This window comes from Carassius gibelio, chromosome A6 (assembly GCF_023724105.1).
Source record: "Carassius gibelio isolate Cgi1373 ecotype wild population from Czech Republic chromosome A6, carGib1.2-hapl.c, whole genome shotgun sequence".
NCBI lineage: Eukaryota > Metazoa > Chordata > Actinopteri > Cypriniformes > Cyprinidae > Carassius > Carassius gibelio.
The window spans coordinates 10,179,909-10,207,866 of NC_068376.1; the positions used below are offsets into that span (position 1 = coordinate 10,179,909).

The window sequence follows — 27,958 nt, forward strand, 5'->3', positions numbered from 1 at the left end:
AACGAAATTTAAAATAACAAGTCAGTTCTTTATCTTATTGATTGTTGTTTTGAGGTAGGCTTAGATGAGAAAATGTATTAATCTACAACATCATTATCTTTAACATTATTGTCTTTGTTGTTCCATTTATGCATGTGTGCTCGATAAAGATTGAATGTCATTCTCCATGTAGTAGACAGAATTTTATGCATATAGTTACAAAATTAATAGAATGTTCATTGTGTATGCTGAATAAATGAATTCAATTAGGTAGCAAAAGAAAAAAAGTTAACTCTCTGTGTCAGCTTTCCTCCTTTCCCATTCCAGCAGGAGCACCATCGACATGGGAGTAGTGTGACGTAATCACAGCCTGACAGAATATATAATTGATGCTTTGTGCTGAGACCAATACTCTCTCTCTCTCTCTCTCTCTTCAAACTAACACCAGAGACAAAGGAAGAGATGTGAGAAAAAGAGAGATAGCACAGAGTGGAAGCTGAAAATGTTGTTTTTGCTTTGACTGCACTAAGATCTGCCTCTATTATTACCTGCCGCTTGTTATTTGTTTCTCTTTTTAGTCTCATCTACCACTACCCAATTTCTCCAAAGGGGATTGAAAGAACGCAAGTGGGTGTCGGTAAAAGACTGATTTTTCATCCCTTCTCTTGTGACTAGGACCAAGCTGACCTCCACCTCCTACTGTGCCTTTGGAATATCTTATTACTTGGATTTCTGTTTGACATTTAAGAGCATCTGAATCCAAGAGCTTGGATGTCGTTGTTGTTGTTTACTTGAGGATTTTTTCACCCCCTAAACTATCTTTTGTCACACGAGGATCATGGTTGGATGTTTGAATTTTTATTAATTTTTGCATATTAGTGCATTTTGATACATTCTTTGAAGTAAAGGCTCTGGCAACGACATGACTGATACTATTAGGAGAGTACACAGGAATCAGTAATAACCAGGATTCAGATTAGAAATAGACAGTGGTCTCTGTTGTTTAGTCTGAAAGAGAGATCAAGTTCATCTGAGGCCATGAAGAAAATCTGGTCAAAGAAAAGATTTCAGGTGAGTTTAATCATTCTATCCAGAATCATACAGTCCACAAAATATACCATTTGTCTTGTGAGATTTTTTTTTTTTTTAATTTGGAAAATCACACTCACAATGTAGTAATGTAAAATAGGTGATTTAGTTATGAACAACACAATAACTTTTAAAGAAACAAACCTAATGTCACTGAGTAAAATGTTGTTGTTGTTTGATATCAAACAAACTTACAGCACACACACACACACACAGACATATATATATATATATATATATATATATATATATATATATATATATATATATATATATATATATATATATTGCCCCAGTTATTTGCCTTTATAATGGGTGATAAACAATACAATTCCTCATGCACCGTGACAACTAAATTACCCAGTTGCCTTGGTAGCAATGTAGGAGTGCATTTGAAATGCTGCAAACCAGCATGATAATTGACAAAGGAAGGGAAATAAGCATACGTCTTCATATATATGAATTGCGTTTCATTTCTGTGTCAGTCCTGTGTCACCATGATATATTCTTGAATAGCTGTTGAATGAAACCCAAATTATTTATACCACTATCATAACCATATGAATGCAACAAACAGGCTAAGAAAGAATCTATTTAAAATGTTCCAAAATTAACGAACAGACTTTTGTGTATTTTATTTGTCTTTCCAGAGAGCTGGACATTCTAGCTGGACGTTTGGGAGATTCACTCATGGTGTGTTTTGCTTACAACAAATCTGTAAAATGTCCAAAATGGCAAACATGTTGGTAGAAAATACAACAACTAAAGAGTGTGCACAACCTTAGGATATGTTTTGCAAAATAATCATAGCGTACATGATTAAAAAGGTTTAGAAATAGCTGCTAAGATAATACATTTATATCTATAGATTTTTAAATGTAAACATCAGAAATTGTTGGGTTTCCATAAGGAAAGGAGTGCAATGCTGATTGTAGCTGTACAATAATAAAATTTTTAATTTTGCCTGTAATTATACAATTGTGTTCATGTTTGTGTGTTATATATATATGCTCCCACACAAGTGCATGTCTGCAGACATTGGTTTCTATAGTAACAGTCTTCTCTTGTCCACCTCTGCATGCTGCCGTTATGGAAGTGAAGTTTTTCACTTGTGCAGGAAGGAAAGCAATGGTAATTGTTATCCATTTCTGTGATCCTTACCTTCCATTACTGGACTCTTGGATTGGTTAGCATTTGCAAACATGCGTTATTATATTAGTTTTACTCCAGAGCTCTAGTTTCAGTTTGATTTATTTTCTTTTAACTTAAATTCTACATTATTTGTTACAGGGAGAGTAAGGCTTGTAATGCAGCATTATTTTCTTTCTTTGTTTCTTTAATGCCAGTTAATGTGGATTCCTATAATTTCAATCCATAGGGAGATTTTATCTGAAACTGCCATGATATATCCAGGAAAAGAAAATTACAGTATGAAAGTATTTGTTTAGTTATGAAAGTTACGAAACAATGTAAGCCTAATTAATTTATAAGTTATACATCATTCAAAGTTTTGAACTCGGGGCCAGTTGTATTAGTTGGTCTGAACATAGTCTGACCAACTAGCAGTTAGCCAAGGGTTAATAAGTCTCATTTATTTATTTATTATTTAAGTTATACCAATACATGTTTAAATGCAACTGACTTTAAAACATTATGACCAGTTTTAAAGAAGAAGAAGAAAAACATCCCTAACTCGTAAGACTAGTTCTAGCCTTTTAGGCAACTGGCCAGTTGTTTACTATAAAAAAATCTTTTAGTGACAGTAATTTATTAATTTGTGCTGGGAATTGTGAAAACTGGAACTTTAATAAATATGTGCCTTAGATTTATCCATAAGAACCAATTCCTTTAAGGTAGTCCTGAAAGAGTTCCACTAAATAACATCCCTCATGGCTTTTAATTCAAAAGTGTGTGAATTCTCATGTTTAATTACATTTTTTATTATTATTTATTATTATTATTATTTTCTTACATTTTTTACTAAAAATTTTACTCAAAATATATGCGATGAGACAAAATACTATAGAGCTCATTATAATCAGTGATGCTACCTACACTGGATACGGTGCGGCGATACACGACAAGTCCCCGACAGAAAACTTCTCCCGCGTTTTATTTATGTCATATTGACACAAATTTCAAATGATTTTCAATGGTCGCTTTGTTGCGTCCAGTGTAGACAGACTTTAGCTGTTGCAGCTCGGCGTGACAACTGTCGAGTCTGGTGTAGACACGTTGTAAGTTTTGCATAACTTTTCTAAAATTATTTATTTCAGAAATTTATTGCAGCTAAATCATTGAGAGAAATGTCAATGTTATTTTTGTAAAAAATCATACCAATACATTTCAACAAGCCTCGACTACTCCCTCTTTAGACTCAAACAGTACAGAGGATGAAACTGAAGAGCCTCAGGTCTCCATGGAGATGAAGGAACAGTATATGCCTTCCCAGGGGGAAGCAATAAAGAATCAACCCACTGGTAAGAACATAGTGAGTGAGTACTTGTGATTGTTAAGCCTTCCAACAAAGCTCAGAATTCATAAAGGTAGAATTAATCCATCCATCAAACTAACCAATTGAAAAAAGCTTTAGATTATTATAATATTCTATTAACAGAACATGTTTTTTTTGTGTTTGTGTTTTTTTTAAGGCCGGGGGAGGGCAATGCTTTTCCATATCCCAGGTGATGGTCCAGTAGTAGAGAGAGAGATGCAAGCTCTGGGCTCTAGAGCTCCTGGTCTTCAGGATCCCTTGTCACCTGGCAGGCAAGCAAATGCTGGGTGTGTTGAGAGCCCTCCAGCCAGACACCTGGGGATTGAAGCTCTTGTGCGGGCCTCACAAATAAGTGTGTACTATGTGGCACTGGGGTCAGAGGAGAGTATGTCAATAGCCAGTGACTACTATGGCAGTGTTTTGAGCCTCTATCGAAGAAGGACCTTTTCCATTTATAGTGTTCAATAATGAGCGCTGGCACACTGGATATGAAAAGGCATAACGTAACTTGAATCGAGGTGGCACAAAACAAATGTATCAAATTTAGATTACAGCTCTAATGGAACATTTTAAAAATAGTTTGCATTACTTTATTCTTCATTTATCGTGGCCTATTTATCTCAACCATGTCATGTTATTTATGTTTCCTTGATTCCTACTTTCCCGTGGCTCCACTTGCATAGTTTTTTTTTTTAATGTTTTTATTTTCTTACAAACTATTTTGCATGCCATTGCATTTGTATGCTAATTGCAGTCTTTTTTGTTTATTAATCTCCAGCAGTGCTTTACATCTTTCAACATGGCATGTTTTTCAGTGCATGTTTTATTGTATAACTATGACATTTTACTTTCTTTCACTCAAAATGCACTAGTAACAAAATATCCACACAATTTATTTATTTTTATTTTTATTTTTTTTGACACGGATTTGCCATTTTAATATTTTTATTTTCTGTCATAATGCAACATTTTCAACAGTCACCCTTATTTCAGGAGCTAGTTTGACTTTATGACAGGGAAACATTTCCATTTGTTCAAACCAAGCCATTCCAAAAAGCGAGTGATGTTGAGCCAACAACAGATCCAACAAAAAACAGGCATTAATGGAGCTGAGCTACCTTTTGAAATCTCAAAAATCTCATATTCATGTCAAAGCAGTGGTTCCAAAGATAAATTCTCACTCCAACCCCAAAGGCGTCACAGGCAAGTTCCAAAATATTTGATAAAGTGAGAGCTTTTGATGAATAAAAACACAGCAGTAACATACCAAAGTTGTCTTCTTCAAGACTATCATGGGATCTGAATCGAACATCATCCTGCAATTCTGAGGATAGTAAAAGTAAATCAGGGAAGCCCCAAGACAACTTCAAGAGTGATGTAACACCCAAGAGGTCTTTCTTCAAACAGAAGGCATCCTATCTGTAGGAACAGTCAACCCATGTATAGAAACAGTTTCAGAATAAACTCTCAATAGAGCTTAACCGAATAAAAAAATATTTGAACATCAATAAAGCATTTTTAGTGGAACAGCGCACCCAGACTGGCAAGCAGTCCACTGGAAACACTGAGTTATTTCCAGCCCAGGTAATTCTGAAGGTTGAAGACACTACTAATTCAAAAGATTTACCAGAATCAAAAGAAGGATGATCAACATTTCCAAAGGAGGAATCACCACAACTACAGAGAAAGAAATTGGCAGATGAATCAAAACAACCTGAAAGAAAATCACCTTTTGATATTACGGAAAACCAGTGGAAGAAAGATTCTAAGCCCAGGTGGTTGTTAGACACGCAATTCTTCAATGAAAAGGTCATGTTCAGTAAAACACCAGAACAGTGTTCACCTAAGGTGCCAAGGACAAGTATGTTCAGCAAATTCCCAAAATCACCTGTAGAAATATCACTTGCTCAACCCATAATTCAAGGGGGGTTAGTGCAAGCAACCCTAAAACCTCCAAGGTTGTTTGGTTCAGTTTCCGTGCTCCCAAAGTCATTAAAGAAAACAGAGGAGAAAAAAAGACTCATCACTTATTGCGAAAAAGACCATACCTACTATTGTGGTTGAAAATAAGCCTGTTGGTGAAGAGGCAGATAAAATAAAGTGTTGTCAAAAAGAAGTTGAGAAATATGAAGGAAAAACAACTAGAAGAAACAGAGGTAAACCTTCTTTCAGTAAGCCACTATTTTTAATTGAATTGGATGAACATTCCTAAATAAAATTGTACATATTCAAAACAGGTTTGGAGCAATCAACATCATTTGTGACATAATGCAGGACACCACAAAAAAATTTGACTTATTCCTCATTTCTTTAAAAAAAGGTTACACTGAGCTAATTTTCGGTGCAATGGAAGTTAATGGGGGCAATTTTGGAGGTCTGAAAAGTGGACATTCAAAGCTTATATTTTTTACAAGCGCTTACATTAATTGTTCTGTGGAAGTTGTGTTTTATTTTTCAGATAATCAGTATTAGTATTTAATATAATATTATATATAATATTTTTTTTGCTGTTGTGTCTTTGAATTCTAGCTTAAAAAAAATAGTAGTGTGGCTATATTATTGAAACTGTACCTTAGTACCTTAATTCCTGAGTCTCATTGATTTCCATAGTAAATTACTCACAGTAACCTTATTTTTTTATTATTTTATTTTTTATTTTTATAAAGATAATGAGGAACTACTGGAAATGTTTGTGGTAATCAGCATGCCACAAATGCCATCTATTGATCTTAACTTGAACACAGAATGCTCCTTCAAAACTCAAAGATCAGACACATCTTTGAAGCCAATTTAACTGCATTACTGCTAAGTCTGCCATAATGGAGCAACTTATTAAAATGATTAGTTGTTTGCAGCATAACGTTTAAATTTAGATCACATACAGTTATTTGTAACCAGAGTCAGAGACATTGTGGGGTTGTAATGAGTTCATGATATAGTATTTTACCTTAATGTCACTTGGTCTCTCTGTAACAATCGTTGCCTGATCCTTCTAGAAGACCAGTCAGATGCCACTTAAGAATGCTGTGGTAGCTGCTCGATCAGAGGTAATGCTTCAGTATGTCAACAAGGGAAAACCTGTTCCCAGAGGTAAGATCTCAGACCTAATATACAGTTTTATATAAATGCTTGTTATGTAGCTCCTTAAATTATTTTATGATCATCCTTATGGTATCTTCTCATGTAGGACTAATACTATTGCAAGTAGTGGATACACTTTCTGTAAATTACGTATATCATAACATGGTTTGAAATTAACCCCAACCAAATGAAGGTAAAATCAATTATGGTGGGTAATTCTGTCAACTCACTTGCCAATCTTGACGGGTTGTGATTCATTAAACTGTAGAACTACAGCAGACAGACCATCTCTATAAGATCGACATCATAACTGGGTTCAATTTGTGAAACACTTTCAGGAAAGTTCATGTAAAATCTGTGCAGATTCAGTGGAAATACTCAGAAATAAGTCATGGTGTAAATATCATCAGATTTGTGCTGCATCTGCGCAGATCTGTTGACATGAACATGACCATCTTTAGCAACAAATGACTCACTCTACTGTTTGATTTGTGCCTTCTAAGAAGAGTTTCATAATAATAATACAATTTAACATTGAAACGTTTATAATTAACCTAGGGAGTATCAGCATAAAATATTATCTGTTCATCTTATATTAATTTAAAGTTAATTTAACCATTTAATTCAACTAACATTATTAAGTATCACTATAGACCAGCAATAAATATTTAAATTTATATTGCATGATAATGGCAATATAAACACATTACAGTCATGTATGGCAATTATCGCAATTTAACTTAGCAAAAGTGTGTATAATTTTATCGACTTCTCTGAACCAACCTAATAGTGATACATTGCTGTCTAGCAATACTAAAACTACTCCTCTAAAGTGTGTATAAAATAGAATTACCCCTCTTTAAAATAATCACATTTTGTTGCTTTGCAGCCTGAAATGAAGACAGATATACAGTAGTTTTTGTTTTATACTGCTGTATTTACTCCACATCCAAACTATAACATCCCATTGAAAAACAGAATCAGGCAGCATTTTTGCACGAAGGCACCTCATGAAACTGATTTTGAACAGGCATCTGAGGCAGTGTAACAGATTAATGATCTACAACAAAATAGAATGAGTTTTGGTGATAACTAAACTTATATTCAATCAGTAAATTAACATCAAAAGTGCAAAAAGTTAGTCAGTGATATACATTTACACACAAACTGACCACCAAAAGCAACTTTTAGATGCCATCTTTATTTCTTTGTTCAACCGTCACAGAATGGAATGCACAGGATTGTAGGATATTTAAGGCAGCGAAGGATATATCTATGCTGCATTCAAAAATAGATCAGATGAAGGTATCTCATGAGACAGGAACTGAAGCTAACTTTAGACTCAAAGTGACATGACATACAGCCAAGTATGGTGACCCATACTCAGAATTTGTGCATTTAACTCATCCAAAGTGCACACACACACACACACACACAGCAGTGAACAGCCATTTATGATGTGGTGACGGGGAAGTAGTTGGTGGTTCAGTGCCTTGCTCAAGGGCACCTCAGTCATGGTATTACCAGCCCAAGACTTGAACCTACAACCTTAGGGTTAAGATTCAAACTCTTTAACCACTAGGCCACAACTTCCAATTCAGGTGTGCCTTGATGCCTTCCTTCCTTGGAATGCATTCTCCAAAGGCAGCATTTTAGAACTTTTGGATGCAGCATTGGAGAAGGATCACCCATCTCCTAAAAATGACTTGTAAACTTATTCAAGTGTAGCTAATCACCTTTCAATGGCACACAAAGCTGTGGTCATTTTGATTAGCTCAGCATGAAAAGAGCTTGCCTGGAGCATTTTTCTAGAACAGTCCTTGGTAACTTATGCAAATAATCAGCTATGGGTTAACTGGGTTAGCTATGTTAAAAGATCAAATCAAGGGATGGATAAAAAAAAAAAGGCAAAGGCGTTATCAATGCCTAGAAGCAAAGTGAAATCTATTATTAAGCAGTGGAAGGTATTTGTTACAACACAGTCCCTCCCTGGATAAGGATGTCACTCCAAACTGGATGAAAGAGCCAGGGGGAATCTGGTCTAAGAAACCTACAGCAACTCTGAAGCAGTTGCAGGAAGTTATGACAGAGTGGTCATTGTGTGCATCTAACAACAATATCACACATTCTCCAAAAATCTGGCTTTTATGGGAGAGTTTCAAGAAAAAAGCCACTCCTCAAGAAAGGTCACATGCAGTCATGACTGAGCTTTGCCAAAACAAACCTTGAATATTCTGAGGCCACATGAGACTAAAATGTAATTATTTGGCCTCCACACTAAACGATCCAAATTCCTCCAGTAACATGAAGGTTGTAATATCCTGTTATGGGGGTGTTTCTCTGCAGCAGGGACTGGAGCACTTTTTGGGGGGGTTAGAGAGTTGGACTTGCAATCAGAGGGTTGTGACTTCGAGGTTTATTATTATTATTTTAGATGGGGGAGTGAATGTACAGTGCTCTCTCCACTTTCAATACCACGACTGAGGTGCCCTTGAGCAAGTCACCGAACCCCCAAATGCTCCCCGGGCGCTGCAGCATAAATGACTGCCCAATGCTGCGGGTGTGTGTGTTCACTGCTGTGTGTGTGCACTTTGGATGGGTTAAACGCAGAGCACAAATTCTGAGTATGGGTCACCATACTTGGCAGATGTCACATCACTTTCACTTTTTTTCACTTTTTCAGGAAAGAAGGAAAATGGATGGGGCAAAATGCCATCAAATTCTTGCAGAAAATCTGCTGCCCTCTGCCAGAAAGTTGTCAATGGGAAGAGGGTTTACCTTCCAACATGGCATTGACCCAAAGCACACAGCAAAACTGACACACAGTGGTTAAAGGAGAAAAAGGTGAATGTCCTTGCATGGCCTAGTCAGAGCCCAGACTTAGATCCCAATGAAAATCTGTAAAATGACTTGAAGACTGCAGTCCACAAATGGTTACCGTCAAATTTAACTGAACTTGAGTAATTCAGCAAAGAAGAGTGGGCAAATATTGCAAAGTTAATAGAAACATATCCCAGCAGACTGAAGGATATAATTAAAGCAAAAGGTGCTTCAAGAAAATACTCACACAAGGGGGTGATCCTTTTTCCAACTCAGTGATTCAGTTTATTTATTTTTTTAATTTTTTATTTATTATTTATGTTGGTGTTATATCTTTGACTCAGATATTATAAATTGCACTGAGTAAATATAGCTGGATAAAACAAAAACTATTTTCGCCTTCATTTCAAGCTGCAAAACAACAAAATGTGGCGGAGATAGAATTATTTTCTATACCCACTGTAAGTACTGTACTTCTGTTATCTTTGGCAAGTGGAGAAGTTTCCTTTTTAGGTCACAAAATACACAACACATTTATAATCCCCCTTGTTCCTTCACATAGCTGCAGCTTTGTTTTTCTTGCATTGTGTAAGATTGTTGTATTTAACTACCCTTCAAATAAACCACTGATGAATTAAAGTTTAGATAAATCCCAGGATGTTTTTCTTCAGATCTAGTTTGATAACTAATTTATGCATGGAATTTAACCGGATACTTTGTGCAAGTGATAACGCTGTAGCGAATAACATAACTCAAATAGGAGCACAATTATCGCTGTATTATTTTGGAACACAACAACACATGAAAGCAAGCTCGACAGCTAGAACTGTCTGTTCTCATACTTGCACTGAGTATGTTTCAGACTTACAGTGACAGAAAAACACCTCACTGGCATTTCTTGTGATCCACAAATAAATGAATCTGTGTCTTTCAGCTTTTCACAGAAAAGGCATTGGCATTTAACTTTAGATATTGCTTGTACTGAGAAGACATAATAGAGCAACATCAAGCATGTAGTTAATGTCATGGGAAACCAGATCCAAAGTATATGAAAGTATCAGCAAATCTACCAGACAAGAACTTTATAACAATGGAAGGGTTGAGGATATATTTCTTTGAAAAAAATAATAATAATAAAAAACAGTGAGCATAACAGCTGAAGCAACACATATTTAAATTTTTAGATAACTGCCATGACCAGTTTAACCTATCAGAAATTATATGACACCTTTAAACAAATAAACAAATAAAGATTAAAGGAATCTTTATGGAATTTTCCATTAAGCCACAGCATTTATTCTGTGCTGGGGGGACTGCCTTTCATACTGTAAGTGGAAAAACTTTGATTGGAGCATGGAAGCAAGTTAAATCTATTATCTCCCACGCTGTGGTCAGTTAGAAATCTCACTCAGAGCCATCTGTGTTTGTTCATTGGCCAAGATTCACTGCAGATTTTCTCTTCTTTTGCCAAGCATGACACTGTCATGATAACCCTTGTGTGTTGTTCATATTTTTGTTACTCAGCCAGTGTTCGTGGGTCTGGTACAGTGAGTGGTCATTGAAAATTTGTTCTGATATATGTTCTTCACAGAAAATGATCCAAGGCCAATGAGTCTGAGTTTGAAAAAAAACATTATACTTTTCATTATTTTTATTTTGATAAAAGTGAAAACTGGTCTCATAGAACTGAATAACATACAAGGGTTAATGTTAGGAAATAAAATAAAACCCAAGTCGGTGGAATCAAATTACTGGCATTTAGTAACATCTTTTATTGTGCTAATGTCGATGGCAAATTCATGGCTTGAAATAATGGCTGCTTAAAATAATTGTTTTTGTTAGTAGGGGGACCACATAATGTGATCAGGCAGCCCTTCACAACAACAATTTGAATAAATAGTTTAACTACACTATGCGTCTAAAATTATTATATACATAAAACTATACATTTCAGGTATAGTATACATTTCTTACTATTAGGAAGCTCTGAACTGCAATGTGAAAAAAATCCTGGTTTTGGTATCATCTGAAATCTTTTTTTTTTTTTTCTGGTTAGTACAAACACAGTACAAAGAAAATTGTGCAAATTATAATCAAAATGCATCATGGAATCTGATGTTATACTGTATTACAAATAGGCCTTTAGGAAAGTCGAATTGTCTAGTTACATTATTGAAGACCAACAATTTTTTTTCAACAAAATATTTCATGCCTCTCTCTCTCTCTCTCTCTCTCTCTCGCTCTCTCTCTCTCTCTCTATCTCTCTCTCTCTCTCACACACACACACACACACACAAACCCTTTATTTTATTAGGGCTTCTGTAGCAATGCCCCCATTTTGCTTTACAGCAAGTATTTGAGCTGGCATGGTCTCCACGTAAACTTATGATTTAAGTTATTAGAAGGTTTTACAGTGTTTACACTGATGGAGTGAAGAGAACATGGAAATAAGTTCAAGAATTGTGTTGAATTGTGTATTTTTATTTTATTTTATTTTATTTTTTGCAATTCTACATTGAACTAATTTATGAACTTTGGATGGTATAATAACTTATAACTGTTCTTTTTTGCCATTCAGTTTCTGCTGAGTCATCTCTGACAATTGCCAGACCAATGCAGGATGTAAAGGTCAAGGCAGGAGAGATAGCCTTATTTGAATGTTTTCAAACTGGTCCACAGGCTGTGGATGTTGATTGGCTGGCTAATTGGAAGTTTATACACCCCGCACTATTTGATTGTAAGATGCAATTTACCTTCTGTTAAAATCTGTGCAAGATGACAACAGTGGAAGCTATACTTGTAAAATCAGTTCAGCAAAAGGTAAGAGTCCTATAACAACATTCCAAATTGAGCATAGCTCTTACATCATTTATGCATTAACATCGAGCTGCCTATTCTTTAATGTTATGTTAATCTTGTTTCTTAGTAATGCTTATTTGTTTGCAATTACATCATTTTCTCAAATGCTAACACACTGATTCATTTGGCCCAATTTTCAAAACCATTAAAGACTCGTTTCTCAAAACGTTTAACACATTTCTCCTGTTTGTACACATGGTCCAATTTGCAAAAGGCTAAAAATAAAAAAAGCCCCCTAACCCCCCCCCCCCCCCCCCCCAAAAAAAAGAACAATTCAATTGTTACCTTTCTTTACCCCTTTTCTGTATTGATTGTTATTATTCACTATTCAGGTCATGGTTACAGAAAATGCATTCAGTGTATGTGTGTGTATGTATGTTTGTGTGTGTGTTTAAAACCATGTAAAAAAAAAAAATGTAGCTATGGGATGTAGTGTGTCAGATGGTTCAGACTCAATGGCCAAACTAGTAATAGTGGGTTTTCCATCCAAATGTAGGCAAAACTATATATCAGCTTATCCCTAAAATTTATTAAGTTCCAAACAAGTCACATTTCTATCACTTTTGATATAGAAGCTTTATAACAAATACATTTTTTATAGCAGAAATTATGAAATATAATTAGGAGTATCAGTGTCTCTAAAAGGCAGCTTTAGAAAAATGTTTACCTTTTCCCCTGATGTTCTCAAATTTTCAATGTCCTTTTTTCATTTCATATCCTGCTTCACTTATGTGCATTGTTCAACAACAAGCTCTAGGCTTAGGCCAACTCATTGACTGAGGTACTGAGAAGAATTGTACTTGAATTCTGTCTCTACTCACATCAGAGAAATTTGGAGATATCTGTTACTTTCTTATGACATATTTATTAATTCTGTCCCTGATTACACATGTATCTACTGCTATTCTGCACTTTTAATGAATAAAATGGTCATGCCTATAGTCTTACTTCAGCACAGCGGGCAAAAGCAAACCCACATAAATCTTTTGTCTTGCAAAATGCTGGCTGTGTCATTTCTTGATTTTTGCACATTGCATGTAGACTTGATGAAATAATTTATTATCATTATTTTAATTGTTTTTATATCACAGGACAGTACTTGATAGATATTGTTTATGAACCAGCCTGTCACCATCACAATAAAACTTAATCATGTCCAATCAAACTCATGGAAAAGGTTAGTGACAAATACAAACCAAACATTCAAAATGCAGTATAAATTGTGTATTACATTAACATAATATTAAGTAAGCCATTGTTTACTAGAAGTGGTGCTTCTCAACAAACCTGATGTATTAGAGATGACCATGCCTGATGATGACCAGGATATTTCAGTATATTTTAGTGCCCCCTTCATTTGAGACCATCATGGAGGACTTGGATGTGTGGGGAAAACATGTATTTTTGCTGCGGTTGTAGACAGAAAACCTGACCCTATTATTCTCTGATACAAGGTCAGTTTGCACTATTGACTATTACGCCAACTGAAATGTCACTGAACATTTTTTCCGTGTGATTCCATGCTATATGACTTTCAGGATAATATCCTTCTGTCACAGAGCAGTCGTTTTACCTTTGTGTATAATGACAGAGATTGCTCGCTTGTGATTCTTAATGCCAGAAAAGAGATCTAGAGAGTAATTCACCAAGAAAACACTAGCTATGTATGTTTAAATTAGCAGTGTTATGTCACTTACATATACATGTCTGATGAATGTCTCCATTTAGATAGCAAAGTAAATGTGTGTAGGTGTACTTACAATTTCACAGCCAAAAATGTGGAGGAGGAGGAAGATCAAATGGAAGATGAAGGCACAATTCTACGGTGGACGCATAGGATGACTGATTAATATGACATACACAAACAGATTGGCAGGTCAAACACCATACAAGAAGGACACTCCTGTTTATAATTCCTTTATTATTAAGAGTATGCTGTATATATTTGGATCGGACAAGTCTGTAAGGTCCTTGCTCACAGAAGGGCTTTTTCATATGTCAAGCGAGTGACATGGGCAAATATTTGCAGCAAAATCAATTCTCGTTCCAGGCACAGAAAGAGATGACCCTCATGTCAGAGTTAGACCATGAGAAGATCATTCTCACTTCTATGTTGCATTTTAAAAGAGGCATGTAGTGGTTGTTATTACTGAATTACTGAGTCAAATTCCCAGCCTGATTTACTGTCCCAGTCCGCCTCTGGGTGATATAGTCTAGTATGGTCAAGTTTTTATAGATTGTTCAGTTTTTTAGAACACTTTTTAGAACACTTAATTCAGTGTTCTCAGATGACTCTAGTTTTCTCTTCCAGATTTTGTTACTCTGAAGATGATGTAGTTGGCTTTGTTGTCCAGATTCTTCAGTGGTTAGAATATCTCCACAGCTGCCGGATTCTTCATCTTGACATTAATCCAGACAACTTCATGGTCACCAACCTCAACCTCAACCTCAATTAATGTCATAGATTTTGGCAGTGCTGAAAGTTTTAATCCTCTCTGCCTCTAACCATACAGCAGAGAACTCGGGACTCTGGAGTACAAGGGTACGTGCAACATAAAATTATTATCCTGTAACGGTTCTCTACATAATGATATAAAATATCTATTCCTACATGGTTAACATTAATTACCTGTTTCCTGCCTTCTTCAAGCTCCAGAATTGTTGAAAGGTGATCTAGTAGGACCCCTAAGCTGACATTGAGTTCATTCCTATATTATGTAAGTCCAGTCTATAAAGGACTTCAAGTTGGCATGAAACTTGATGCAACCGAAATTTTATTATGGTTTATTTTTGACAGAAGTGGTAACATGCAATAGAAATATAAACACTGTTCACCTTGGTATAAATACATAAATCTTTTTTTACAACTTTTCAATTTTAGATTATTACACAACAATGTAAGCATTCCTTCTTGAGAAATATTTAACCTTTCAAAATGCAAAAATATTTTCCTTTAAAAGAACAGTATTCATTAATTGGAGTCTAATTTTACGTTCCTTTGTTTACTGTAGACTCAGCGTTAGACTTCCTTTCCGAGACAAATACCCAAATCTAACAGAGAACAAAATCCATGCCACAAAGTTTGATTCAACTAAGCTCTACCCAAAGGTGTCCCAAAGTGCCTCCAAATTTCTTAAGAAGATATTAAATGGCGATCCATGGTGAGTATTTATTAAACAACCTGGAGTCAGTTGCAACTTATGTTAACACTTATTCCTTAAATACAAGGGTTTTCAAACCCTTTCTGGAGCCTCCACAGCACTGCACAGTTTTAATCAGGAGTAGCTCTTGGAGGTTGACTTTGTTTAGAGTTTAATTCCAACCATATTCAAACACACCTAAACCATTAGTCAAGGTCTTCCAGATTACTCTAAACTTGGTGTGTGATGTTGTTAAACTCTGCAGGACTTTAGGTGCAGCAATGGATACCCCTCTGTGACTCTACCATTTTAGAAAGCGTAACAATCATCTAGGATCACGGGTGAGTCAAAAACCAGCAGTTACGATTCTCACCTTCCACCATCAGCTTGGCAGTGGATGTGTGTCCCCAACCTCAAATCTTATTATAGCCTTGATGCCACAGAATCATTTTCAGAAAAAATCCTGAAGACAGAACAAAAAGAGTAAATGTAGTAGATATTCCAATAACCTGACTGATTTTCTGGACCTTTTCCTCAGGTGTTGACCCACCATTAAGGACTGCCTCAATCATTCATGGCTTCATAACTCTAAATCTAAAGAAGCTGCGTCGACAGACCTTGACTTTCACTACTACACAGCTCAAGGAATTCCAGGAGGAGCATCAGTGAAGATGTGCAGAGACGACTACTAAACACAAGGTCCTCCTAAGAGTCTACCAGAGTGGGTCTTCATCCCCAGCCTCACTGACTAAGCCTAGCTCAACAAGTGAAGAATAAAAAAATATGGACTTTGAACAGGATATGGTAATGAATTTCTTCAGAGCTGGAAAATCTTTGGAAATTATACCCAGAGGTTTCCTTGATGACACCCATAATATGAGTAATATGAGAACAAAATAGACTATATTTAAAAAAAATAAAATAAATGTAATATATGTCAATGGTGTTGATCATAATTGTTTGATAGCTTGGTGATGGACATTAAATAAGGTTTCAATACTGGATTCAGTTAACTTTGGATCAGTAATTATACCCGAATGTATGTTTTTTTTTAAAGCATTGTCATTTAGTGTTTTATGTACAATAGTTTGCTACATGTGATGCATTGATTTGGACTTAAATTTTAACTGAGAATCAATTTAAGAATTACAGAAACAGGTAATAAGGCCTGTCCATGAAGAAGAATACAGTAATACTGTTTTCTGCATTTCATAAAAACATTGTTTTCTTTGAGAATTCTTAAAATACACAAACTTATCTGCAGTGTAAAATGCTGATTTGTCAGTGTTTTAAATATTTAGAGTGTAAACAACTAATTAAGCTTTATTAAAGTTTAGAAACATTATTCAGTGGTGTTCCAACACTGTCAATACATTCAGTTTTATTATAGATTTTTTTTTCTGTCGTTTTTGTAAAAAAATTAAAATACAGCAGGTAAGGGTAACATATATATTTACTAAATGTATTTCTGATTCCTGTGAGATACTTTCATTTCTAATAAATTCTTATTTAAGCAGAATTCAAAATAAAACTAATTAAAAACACACAATTGACATTTTTTTTTACAGATGGGCATCTTCTGACTTTTATTTTACTTTATTTTTTTTTACTTTTTTTACAGGACATCATGTTTACAGCTATAAGAACATTAGTACCCTGAAAATGGTTTCATATGACATTACTGCAATTACATTTTTCATCTATAAAATAGAACATTCTGTCAGTCTATTCTGTAAAATATTAAAGATTACAAATACTATAAAAAACAAATCAGTCCACATAACATTCAACTTTCTCTTCTTTATCAACATTAATGAGTGAGTTTTATTACATTAATGGTTTTGCTGCAAAAAAAAAAAAATATATATTATATTGCAGCCATTTGCTAAAATCATTTAAAATAATTTGCTAAAATCATTCATACAGGAGTTCTTTTTTTCCCCTCATTAATGTAAACACACCACCCCATATTGACAGAAAAACACAGAATTGTTGACATTTTTGCACATTTATTAAAAAAAGAAAAACTAAAATATCACATGGTCCTAAGTATTCAGACCCTTTGCTGAGACACTCATATTTGTCCTGTGACTATGTCACAATTATAAAGGCCTGAGTCACTGATGCTGCATTCCAAGATCTGTAGACAGCATTTACATCAAATGGAATAAATACTCAAAGTCTTACTGGATTTCAGCTCCAACCCATTCTGCCAATCGATCCATCAAAAGAAAACAGCTCAGTGAGAAAGAATGAAAACATATTTAGGAAGGCACTGTGCATGTGCATTTTTTAGGAGAACCTTTAGCTATCTGACTGTCACATTTGGGCTAGTCAACTCACACTCCAAAATGCAGATTCCTCCTCAAGCCTGACATTGGATCGCTTCTTAATGATCGTCACTGGTGTTTCTAAGAATTTAATTTACAATGTTTGTTATTTTTGCTAACTATGTGAAAAAAATTATATATTAACCCTTACTAGTAACCCCCCTTTTTTGGCATGGAGACCGAAATTACATACCCAAAATAAAAAGGTTTCTGCTTATGATTCTTTCTGACTAGATACATAATCAACCTTTGTTCACAAAGCTGACACTTTAAAGTTTACTGTTCAGGAATCAGAATCACTCAGACTGTTATGATAATAGAGATATATAAGCTCAAACATAAAAACAAAAATAAAAAATATTAAAAACATATGTTTTAAATGTATTTAAAAAATTGTTGATGTAGGAAATGAGTTTGAAAACACAGTGTAGCTAAGGCCACAAGTCTTCCAAAACTTCATAAAAAATTTCATAATCGAATCTGTAAAACTGTGAATTTTATGAAATATTTTCTAAGGCCATGTCATGTGTGTTTTTAGAGAAGGCTAATCAGATTGATTTATGGCCCTTGTCATCTCTGTGAGATCTCACATGTAAACTCTCCTGTGTATTTTGTGTGTGTTTGGCTGTGAAAACTGCCCGATTCATTATTCCATTGTTCTCACCAAACGAGTCTTTCACACCTCCGCCAGGTATGACACATTATCCGCATTATTCTTTTATCATTATTCTTTTGTTTTTATTCCACCTTTATTAGCCTTGATTGTGGTTTTTCAGGCTTTACAAAGACACAAAGCAGCGATCTCACTTCAGTCTCTCTTTGCATTTAGCCCTTATTTATCAAAAGTCTTACTATAAAAATACAACAAAACATTTTCCTACGACCTTACGTGAATTATTGTGACAAAAATGCATTATGAAGAAGAAAAGCACCTGCTATTAGTAGCATCAGAGCTAACGTTAGCATCAAGCTACATCAGACAATTTATGAAATTATTAGTACACTTTTACTCAAAACTCACTTTAAACGCCGATCGAGTGTTTATAATAACTTCCTTTAGCGATCAGGGGTGGAATTTGGTCGTTTACTGTTGTAAAAATATGTTATTTGTAGCCTTTTTCATCGCTGCACAAGTTAGCATTTCCGATGTACATTTTCGATTTTTTTTATAAAAACGCCCCAGATCTCAATAAATTCTCATAACAAGCTTTACTATCGTAATCGCGGGTTTATTATTCGGATATTTCGTGTGTACAGAGGTGTTTCAGTGTTGTTTTGGCCAGATAACTACCAGGAAGTGTGCAGGAAGCATGTGACACGATGTGGCGGTGTCCATATATGACACTCTAAGATTGACACTGGGAAGGCCCAATCAGAGTCTGAGCCACACACAGCACGAGCTGTGACCACTGCGCACACACACAGATCGCTGGGAGAGGCTGTTTATCATCAGATCGCGTAAATCCGTGGAAAATGAATAGAAATGACGATTCTGTCTGAAGAAATATGAAGTAAATATATCCATATATCTCCGCAGATATGCATCTTTTGTCTATAAATCCTTATTGACGCTGTTCAGTGAGTCTATGTGAACACAAATAAACCGCTGCTGACGTGACTGAATATGAGTGAGTGGTGAATTTCTATTCAAAATATGGCATAATACGGATTTATTATTTTGCACTTCTGACATAAATCACTAAATATCTGACACTGCAACAATGTTTATCAAAATATTGGTCAAATATCGAAGCTAGAGTCTTTAAACTTTCAATTGATGCACAGTTTGTCCAGATGAAGTAAGACAGTGATGTTTAATGTGCTGTGAAAGTGAAACAATAATAAACTGGGGCCGTCGGCGATGTTTGCACGTTAAAGGGGTTAAGATGCCCTAAACTTGGAAGTATACTATGAGGCCTAGTTTTAGTTTTGTTAGTATTAGTTATATACTGTCACGGGGTGAAGAATGACTCGACAAGAGGTGCGTGAATTAAATGCCCCGGAGTGTGGATTCATTGAGAAGTGTAGGGTGCCTGGTGAAGTGTCCTGATCTGCTTTCTGGTGGCTGGTGCTTCCCGTGTGCTCTCCGTGCTCTTCGGTGCCAACCAAGGTGAAAGTGGGTGTCCTGACGTGCTCCAAAGTGTGTGGGCTGGCGGTCACTCGCTGCTTTCTGCAAAGAAATTAGAGAGGGATTAGACCAGCGTTGCATTCGGTTCGAGACCATCTTCTGAGTGCAGCATGTGCTCCTTTTGAGTGTGCTGGCTGATGGGGAGCAGCTGTGACCGATCAGCCGGTGACGAGGATGTGCAGGTGTTTTGCTTTGGTTTCCAGGGCGACGCTGATTCCTCTGGGAGTGCTCGTCACATTCCCCCCCTTAAGCGTCGTTCTGGTCCTGTGAAGACATGTAGAAAGTAGGGGTGAAATTAGGGGAGGGTGGGGAATGACCCCTGACAGACCTGCATAAGCTGTCCAGATCCGGGAGAGGCCATCGGCGTTTGCGTTGGCGGCCTCAGCTCGATGGCGGACTTCGAAGTGGAAGTCCTGGAGTGCTAGGAACCAGCGAGTAACCCTGGCATTGGTGTCCTTGGCGCGGGCCATCCACTGTAGGGGCTGTAGTGTAGTGGTCGGTTACCAGGGTGAACTTGCGGCCCAGGAGGTAGTACCGGAGCTCCAGGACTGCCCACCTGATGGCCAGGGCTTCCTTCTCCATGGCGGCGTACTTCCTCTCGGCGGGGGACAGCTTCCTGCTGATGTAAATGATCGGATTCTCCTCACCTTCTTGAATTTGGGAGAGGACTGCTCCCAGTCCTGTGTCGGAGGCATCCGTCTGCAGCAGGAAGCGGCAGCTAAAGTCCGGGGCGCAGAGTACTGGCGAGGACGTGAGTGCTGCTTTCACCTGGGAGAAGGCTTCTTCCGCCGACGGGGTCCAGCATACTTTCTCCGGCTGCCCCTTCCTGGTCAGGTCTGTCAGAGGGGTGGCTAAAGAGGAGAAGTTGGGGATAAAACAACGGTAATAACCCGCCAACCCCAAGAAGGCTCGTACCTGGGTCTTTGTCTCGGGTCTTGGGGCGGCGTGGATGGCCTCAACTTTCTTGTCTTGCGGCCGGATGAGTCCTCGGCCGACTTGGTAGCCCAGGTACTTGGCCTCAGAGAGGGCTAGGTGGCATTTTCGGGGGTTGGCGGTAAGTCCAGCCCGCTGGAGCTCCAAAAGCACCCTCCGCAGACGATCCAGATGTTCCTCCCACGCTTCGGAGTGGACCACGACGTCATCCAGATAGGCGGCCACGTAAGCCTGGTGGGGCCGCAGGAGGATGTCCATCATCCGCTGGAACGTCGCGTGGGCCCTGTGTAGGCCGAAGGGAAGGGTCCGGTACTGCCAATGGCCACTGGGGGTGGAGAAGGCGCTCTATGGTTTGGCAGCCTCGGAGAGTGGTACCTGCCAATAGCCCTTGGTGAGGTCCAGGGTACTGATGTACCGGGCCCTTCCTAGGCGGTCCAGCAGTTCGTCCACCCAAGGCATGGGGTACCCGTCGAATTCAGAGACTTCGTTCAGGCGGCGGAAGTCATTGCAAAAGCGGAGGGTGCTATCCGGCTTTGGGACCATCACAATGGGGCTGGACCACGGACTCCGGGATGGTTCTATTACCCCTAACTTCAGCATTTGTTGGACCTCTTCCTCAATAGCCTGCCGACGAGCCTCCGGAACTCGGTAGGGCCGTTGCCTAACGACGACCCCTGGGGGCGTCCGGATATGGTGTTGAAGCACGTTGGTCTGCCCGGGCTGAGAGGAGAACACATCCTGGAACTGACTGACCAGGTGCTGCAGCTCCGTCTTCTGGGCAGCCGAAAGGTGGGGGTTGACATCCACAACCCCGGGCTCAGTGTGGCTCAGGGCGGCTATTTGGTCCCGGGTCCCCACCCATTTCTTCAGGAGGTTGATGTGGTAGAGTTGCTCCGCCTGCCATCGTCCCGGCTGTCTCAGGCGGTAAGTGACCGGCCCAATCCTCTCCACTACCGAGTAGGGTCCTTTCCAGGAGGCCAGAAATTTGCATGCGGAGCTGGGGACCAGGACCATGACGCGGTCTCCCGGTTGGAACTCCAGTGGTTGGGCTGCCCAGTCGTAATGACGTTGCTGCGCCTGTTGGGCCCTGCTGAGGTGTTCCCGGACTAACGGCATCACTCGGTCGATCCGTTCTCTCATTTGCCGGACATGTTCGATGACGGTATGATGTGGGGCCGGCTGCTGCTCCCACGCTTCCCGGGCCACATCCAAGAGGCCCCGGGGTTGACGGCCAAACAGGAGCTCGAAGGGGGTGAAGCCAGTTGAGGCCTGGGGAACTTCGCGGATCCCAAAGAGCACGTAGGGGATCATGAAGTCCCAATCCCGCTTGTCCTCCGCCGCCACACGTCTGAGCATTTGCTTGAGGGTCTGGTTAAATCTCTCTATGAGCCCATCAGTTTGGGGGTGATAGACAGTGGTCCTCAACTGCTTCACCCGCAGCAGCCGGCAGAGGTCTGCCATTAGCCAGGACATGAAGGGGGTTCCCTGGTCAGTCAGGATCTCCGAGGGGAGGCCGACTTGGCTGGCCAGTAGAAACAGCTCCTGGGCGAGGGGGCCTCACCTTCTCTCCCACTGTCGGAGACGAGCAGGGCCGGTCGGCGGCGGGGTCCAGGCGGCCACCTCGGTCTTCGACGGTTCCCCTTGGGGCTGTAAGGCTGAGTGGCGGCGGTCAGCAGCTTCTCGAAGCCGGGCCAATCTCTTCCAAGCAGTACGGCTACCGGCAGGTCCTTCACCAGGCCTACCTCCACCGGCCAGGCGCCCTGGGGGGACGAAATGACCATCTCACGGGCCGCGCGGTACTTGGCGAGTGTCTCCGTGCACACAGGTAATCGGTAGGAAGTTTTTACGGCCACTTCGAGGGGTGCACAGTCGTGACTGAATGAGGGTGACCGCATTGCCTGAGTCCAACAAGGCCCGGAACCGTCTTCCATCCACCTTCACCTCTGCTTCGGGGGCTCCCTCCGGCACTCATTGGTGAAGGATGCAGCCTGCCAGCCAGGCTCGCGGAGGCTGTGATTCTACACTTGGCATGGGCTCATCTCGCGGTGGGGGAACCGTCGGCCTGCTGACTGGTCGCGCGGTGCCTTCGAGCGGGCGTCGCTCCTGGACCACCCTCCGGGGGAATGGCAGCAGCCGGTCCCCTGCCCCGCTGTGATGGACAGCATCCGCCGGCTCGATCGCCTCCACCAGTTCCTGGACGTCACGTGGGTTCCTCATGTCGACGGCCTGTCGGTGGGCGCGAGGTAGTGCGCGCAGGAGGCGATCAACCACCACTCGTTCCGCTACCTGTGTTGGGGTTTCCTTCCAACAGCCAGTGCTGGGCGATGCAGCTGAGTTCGGCCGCCTGGGCACAGGCTGGCACCCGGGGCTTGTATTCCCACTCGTGGAACTGCTGGGCGGCGCTGACAGGGGAGAGGCCCAGCCTCACCAGGATCTCTCGCTTAACTTCGATATAACTGTCGGCACTCGTTAGGGGGAGTGAGAAGTTTTCCCTCTGTGCTTCACCGGTGAGGAGGGGTGCCAGCGCACGTGCCCACTCGTCCTCTGGCCATCCCTCTCGGTGGGCGGTGTTTTCTAAGACCTGAAAGAAGGCTTCCACATTGTCATCGGCTGTCATCTTAGGTAACAGATGGGTGACTTGTGCCCGAGGCTCAGGTAGCGGAACGTGCTGGGCCGCGGCCGCCCGGACGGCGGCGAGTTCATCCTCCATCCTGCCCAGGGGAGTGGCGAGGTGTTCCGCTATTTGCTGCTGGCGGATGCTTACTTCAGTGAGGCGTTGTAAGACGTCCTCCATCGCCGGGATGCGCGTGCCGCCTTCCGTGGTGCTGCTGACAGAAACAGGGGGAAAAAAAGGGAAAAAATTCATGCGTTGGGACGGTGATCTTGTCGGTGATTCCTCACTGTTCTGCCCGCATTCTCCACCACTGTCACGGGGTGAAGAATCACTCGACAAGAGGTGCGTTAATTAAATGCCCCGGAGGGTGGATTTATTGATAAGTGTAGGGTGCCTGGTGAAGTGTCCTGATCCGCTTTCTGGTGGCTGTTGCTTCCCGTGTGCTCTCTGTGCTTTTCGGTGCCAACCAAGGTGAAAGAGGGTGTCCTGACGTGCTCCAAAGTGTGTGGGCTGTCGGTCACTCGCTGCTTTCTGCGAAGAAATGAGAGAGGGATTAGACCAGCGTTGCATTCGGTTCGAGACCATCTTCTGAGTGCAGCATGTGCTCCTTTTGAGTGTGCTTGCTGATGGGGAGCATCTGTGACCGATCAGCCTGTGACGAGGACGTGCAGGTGTTTTGCTTTGGTTTCTGACAGCTAAATTTAAATTAAAAATATTATTCATGTATATAGAAAAACATGCAGCAATAGAATAGAAGAAACAAGTGACTCTAAAGTCACTGATTCAAACAGCAATGTAATCATTATAAATCAGATTAAAATATATTTCATAAGGTCCCCATTTTTAACCACACAATTAAATAAATAAATAATAATAATAATAATAATATTTCTGTGGCGAGTGGGGCGGGGCCGAGAGGCGTGGGAACGAGGAGTGAGGCCAGGTGTAGTGATTGGAGATGAGCTACACCTGAGCCCCACCCCTCGTTCCCACGCCTCTCGGCCCCGCCCCACTCGCCACAATTTCCTTACATTTATATAGCGCTTTTCTAAGCACTCAAATCGCTTTACGTGAAAGGGGGTATCTCCTCATCCACCACCAGTGTGCAGCATCCACCAGGATGATGCGACGTCAGCCATAGTGTGCCAGAACGCCGACCACACACCAGCTTACTGGTGGAGAGGAGACGGATGAGTGATGAAGCCAATGAGTAGATATGGGGATTGTTAGGATTGTTTCCAGTACCTTGAAATTTAACAATGGTTATCATTTGGTCATCAACAGCATTGCACATGTATTTTCCAGAGTCAGAAAGTAGGATGATGGATTAAGTCAGTTTCCAGAGAATTCCATGGCTTTCAATGTGTACACTCATTAGGGACCCATGGCTTTTCATTGAATAGCTACTTAACTGGGGCATTGGCTCAAGAAACCTCACAAGCTAAGATGAGATCATCTCCTGTCACCATCTCCTGGTAATCCGGATCACCAACATTGCCAGTGATCTTCACTGATCCCTAATCAAAAGTATCTTGTTATAACTTTTGTTTCGCTATAGGTATCATGCACAGGTTCACATCAATACAATTGAAAGACACTTTTTACCTTGTATTGTGACATGAATTAAAATCGAATCATTTTTAGCATCAACAATATATTCTCCAGAGTCCTGCAGCTCTGCACAGAGAATGACCAGGGTTCTGAAAACACCTTCCACCTCAGAACAGAAGTGTTCATTCTCCTCAATAGGACTTCCAATTTTATACCAATTGACTACACTTGCAATGGACAGCTCACACTCCAATACAATGTCATCATATAACGCAACATTCTGCTCACTCTTCATCTGATCTTTATTTTGGATTTTTACTGGTGCCTCTGGAAGAGATAAAAATAAAGAAAAACTAACCTTCAGAAAAAAGAATAATAACTTTGTAAAAGAATAAAATAGAAATAAAGGTTTACCATCATACCAGTAATTTTGAATTTAAAATCCATTGTGTCATCTATGGCATTGCAAGTACAGTATATTTCCCAGAATCCTTCAGAGTTGGAAAATGAATGGTAGGCTTGCGAATGAGGCCATTCTCAGTAATTGTGATGTTGCTGCTCTCTTCCACTTCCAATGGACACTTGAAGCTCTAGGACTACATGTTCACCAACTAAACTCTCTGTAATGCTGCCTGTCTTCTTGGAGCAAGAAAGTACAAAGTATCACCAGCAGAATAAAAAAAAAAAACTATTTTAAAATAGACATAAAAAAAAAAAAATCTTCCCACAGTCCTGGGTCATTTCTGACTCTAGTACATACAAACTACACAAAATTACCTTCTACTTTCACCCAAAATGCGATTCTGCGCTTAATCCTCCAATCATCCACCAGTTTCAAGTTATCATTCTATTCTACCTCCATGTCATTACAAAATCAGCAGACTTCTGTGTCTGCTTTGGAGCTCACCGCTCAGGACCAGCTTCTCAGAGCTCAGTTTACACACATATACCTCTGACTCTCTGGGGGACACAATGCCTCTGATTTTAGAAAAGGTAAGTGCATAATGGTTGACAAAATATGAAAGAAATACATGCTGGTGGTTTTTGGCAAATTTTACAATGAGGCAAAGGTTATTCCAGCTGTATATGAAATCAGTATAACAAATATTTGGTTAAAATAATAATTTAATCATTTACTATAGCAATTACTACTTAACAAATACCAATTCTAATAACTTAATCAGTCAACAAAAAACTAATCTAGACAAGAGGAATAAAACAGAGAGAAAGAAAAGAGAAAATCACTTGAAACCTATCCTTTTACTTACCCATAATTATTAGCTGAAATTGAATAAGCTGAAATACAGAGTCGCATACTCTCCAGAATGCCATCAGTGCAAAGAATGGTTACTCTCCTGTGTGGACCTTCAGCACTGAGTCTGATATTCTCACTCTCCTGGAACTTTAGGCCAGCTCCATTTGTTCGAGAGAGCTCTCAGTTCAGGACAACCTCCTCAGAGACATAACGCTCCATGTGGATGTCATCTTTTGGGTCCAAAATTGAAACTGGTGGTTCTAGATGTGATGCAGTCAACATCAATAAAGTTTTTTTTTTTTTTTTTTTTTTTTTTGTGATTTCATTGTACTGTGACTCAGGTGGTAATGGAAGATAAATGGAATATAAATACAAAGTTCTGTCATGAAACTCTAGATGGTGCAGGCCGGTTCTAAATCAATCTGACATGATCACATCATTATTCAGATGGTGCAGGCAATGAGCTTACTGCCCAACATTTAAATAGTTTAAATCTGTATGGCATCTTTTCAGAAAGCATCCGAAATCCACAGCTAAGATAAGTTAACACTCTTACGCATTTTACTGTTTAAGTGGTCTCCCTTATTAATTTCTAAATGAGCAACCATAATCAAGTTTTAAACTGAGCATCATTTTTACCTAAAATATAACTTACTTCACACCATATTTCTGATATTATTGATCAATCTTATCAGTTTTATTTTGATCGTTCACTTTTATTTTATATCCTTGAGTGCAGTAGCTACACCTGCTTTGCGTTAGCACTCGTTAGCTTGTCATTAGCATTTTCATTCATACCTATCGCTGTTTTCTTTTCTTTTCTCCTCTCCTCTCTCTCGCTCCAGTTTTTCACAAGTTCATCAAACAACCGTGGTAAGAATATTTCATCAAGCACAGTGAATAATGGCTTCTCCTGCTATTGTTATTTGCACCTCTTGTCACATGTACAGTTTATCTATCTCTGTTGCAGATGAGGGATTCACGTTTGATAAATGCAGGGAAATAGTTAGGCTGACAGAGAAGATTTCAGAATTAGAGACACGCATCCAAACTTTAATTGAGGACAGTAAGAATGTTAGGGCTCTAGATACGGCTTTGAAAGCGTCTCACTCAGGGACTCCTGTACATTGTTTGGTTCCGGCAACAGAGCCCTTGCAGCAGGGCAACTGGGTAACAGTGAGGCAGCATAGTCGTGGGTCAAAACACCGCTCTTCTGTTCCAATCAAAACATTAAACAGGTTCTCTCCACTCAGTGATGCACCCACTGAGAAACCTGATGAAAGTGCTCTAGTTATTGGTGATTCTATTGTACAGAATGTGAATATAGAGACACCAGCCACCATAGTCAAATGTTTACTGGGAGCCAGAGCACCTGACATCTTGGCAAATTTAAAAGTGGTGGCTAATGCTAACGTAAATACAGTATGATTGTTATTCATGCGCTAATGATGTTCGACTTCGCCAGTCGGAGATCACTAAAAATAACATTAAAGAGGTGTGTGAACTTGCAAGTATGATGTCAGACACTGTAATATGCTCTGGTCCCCTTCTTGCTTACCGTGGTGACGAGATGCATAGCAGATTGTCATCACTCAATGGCTGGATGTCTAAGTGGTGCCCAGAGAATAACATAGGTTTCATAGACAATTAGACAAGCTTTCGGGGCAGACCTGACCTGTTGAAAA

The 27,958-nt window shown here is 39.5% G+C and overlaps 1 long non-coding RNA gene across 5 annotated transcripts; it reads left to right on the top strand.

The window, feature by feature from the left end:
• Nucleotides 1-453: 453 nt before the first annotated feature.
• Nucleotides 454-16,988, top strand: LOC128015455 (uncharacterized). 5 transcript variants are annotated; one of them, XR_008183907.1, is made up of 13 exons: nt 454-1,050; nt 1,719-1,761; nt 3,444-3,548; nt 3,720-5,718; nt 6,559-6,652; nt 12,042-12,283; nt 13,414-13,776; nt 14,093-14,198; nt 14,634-14,864; nt 14,973-15,039; nt 15,334-15,483; nt 15,728-15,803; nt 16,001-16,988. It is a non-coding gene; the product is annotated as an uncharacterized LOC128015455 (long non-coding RNA). The 5 variants fall into 5 exon arrangements; XR_008183910.1 differs by having other exon boundaries at nt 14,677-14,864; XR_008183908.1 differs by having other exon boundaries at nt 13,414-13,499; nt 13,589-14,198.
• The last annotated feature ends 10,970 nt before the right edge of the window (nt 16,989-27,958 follow it).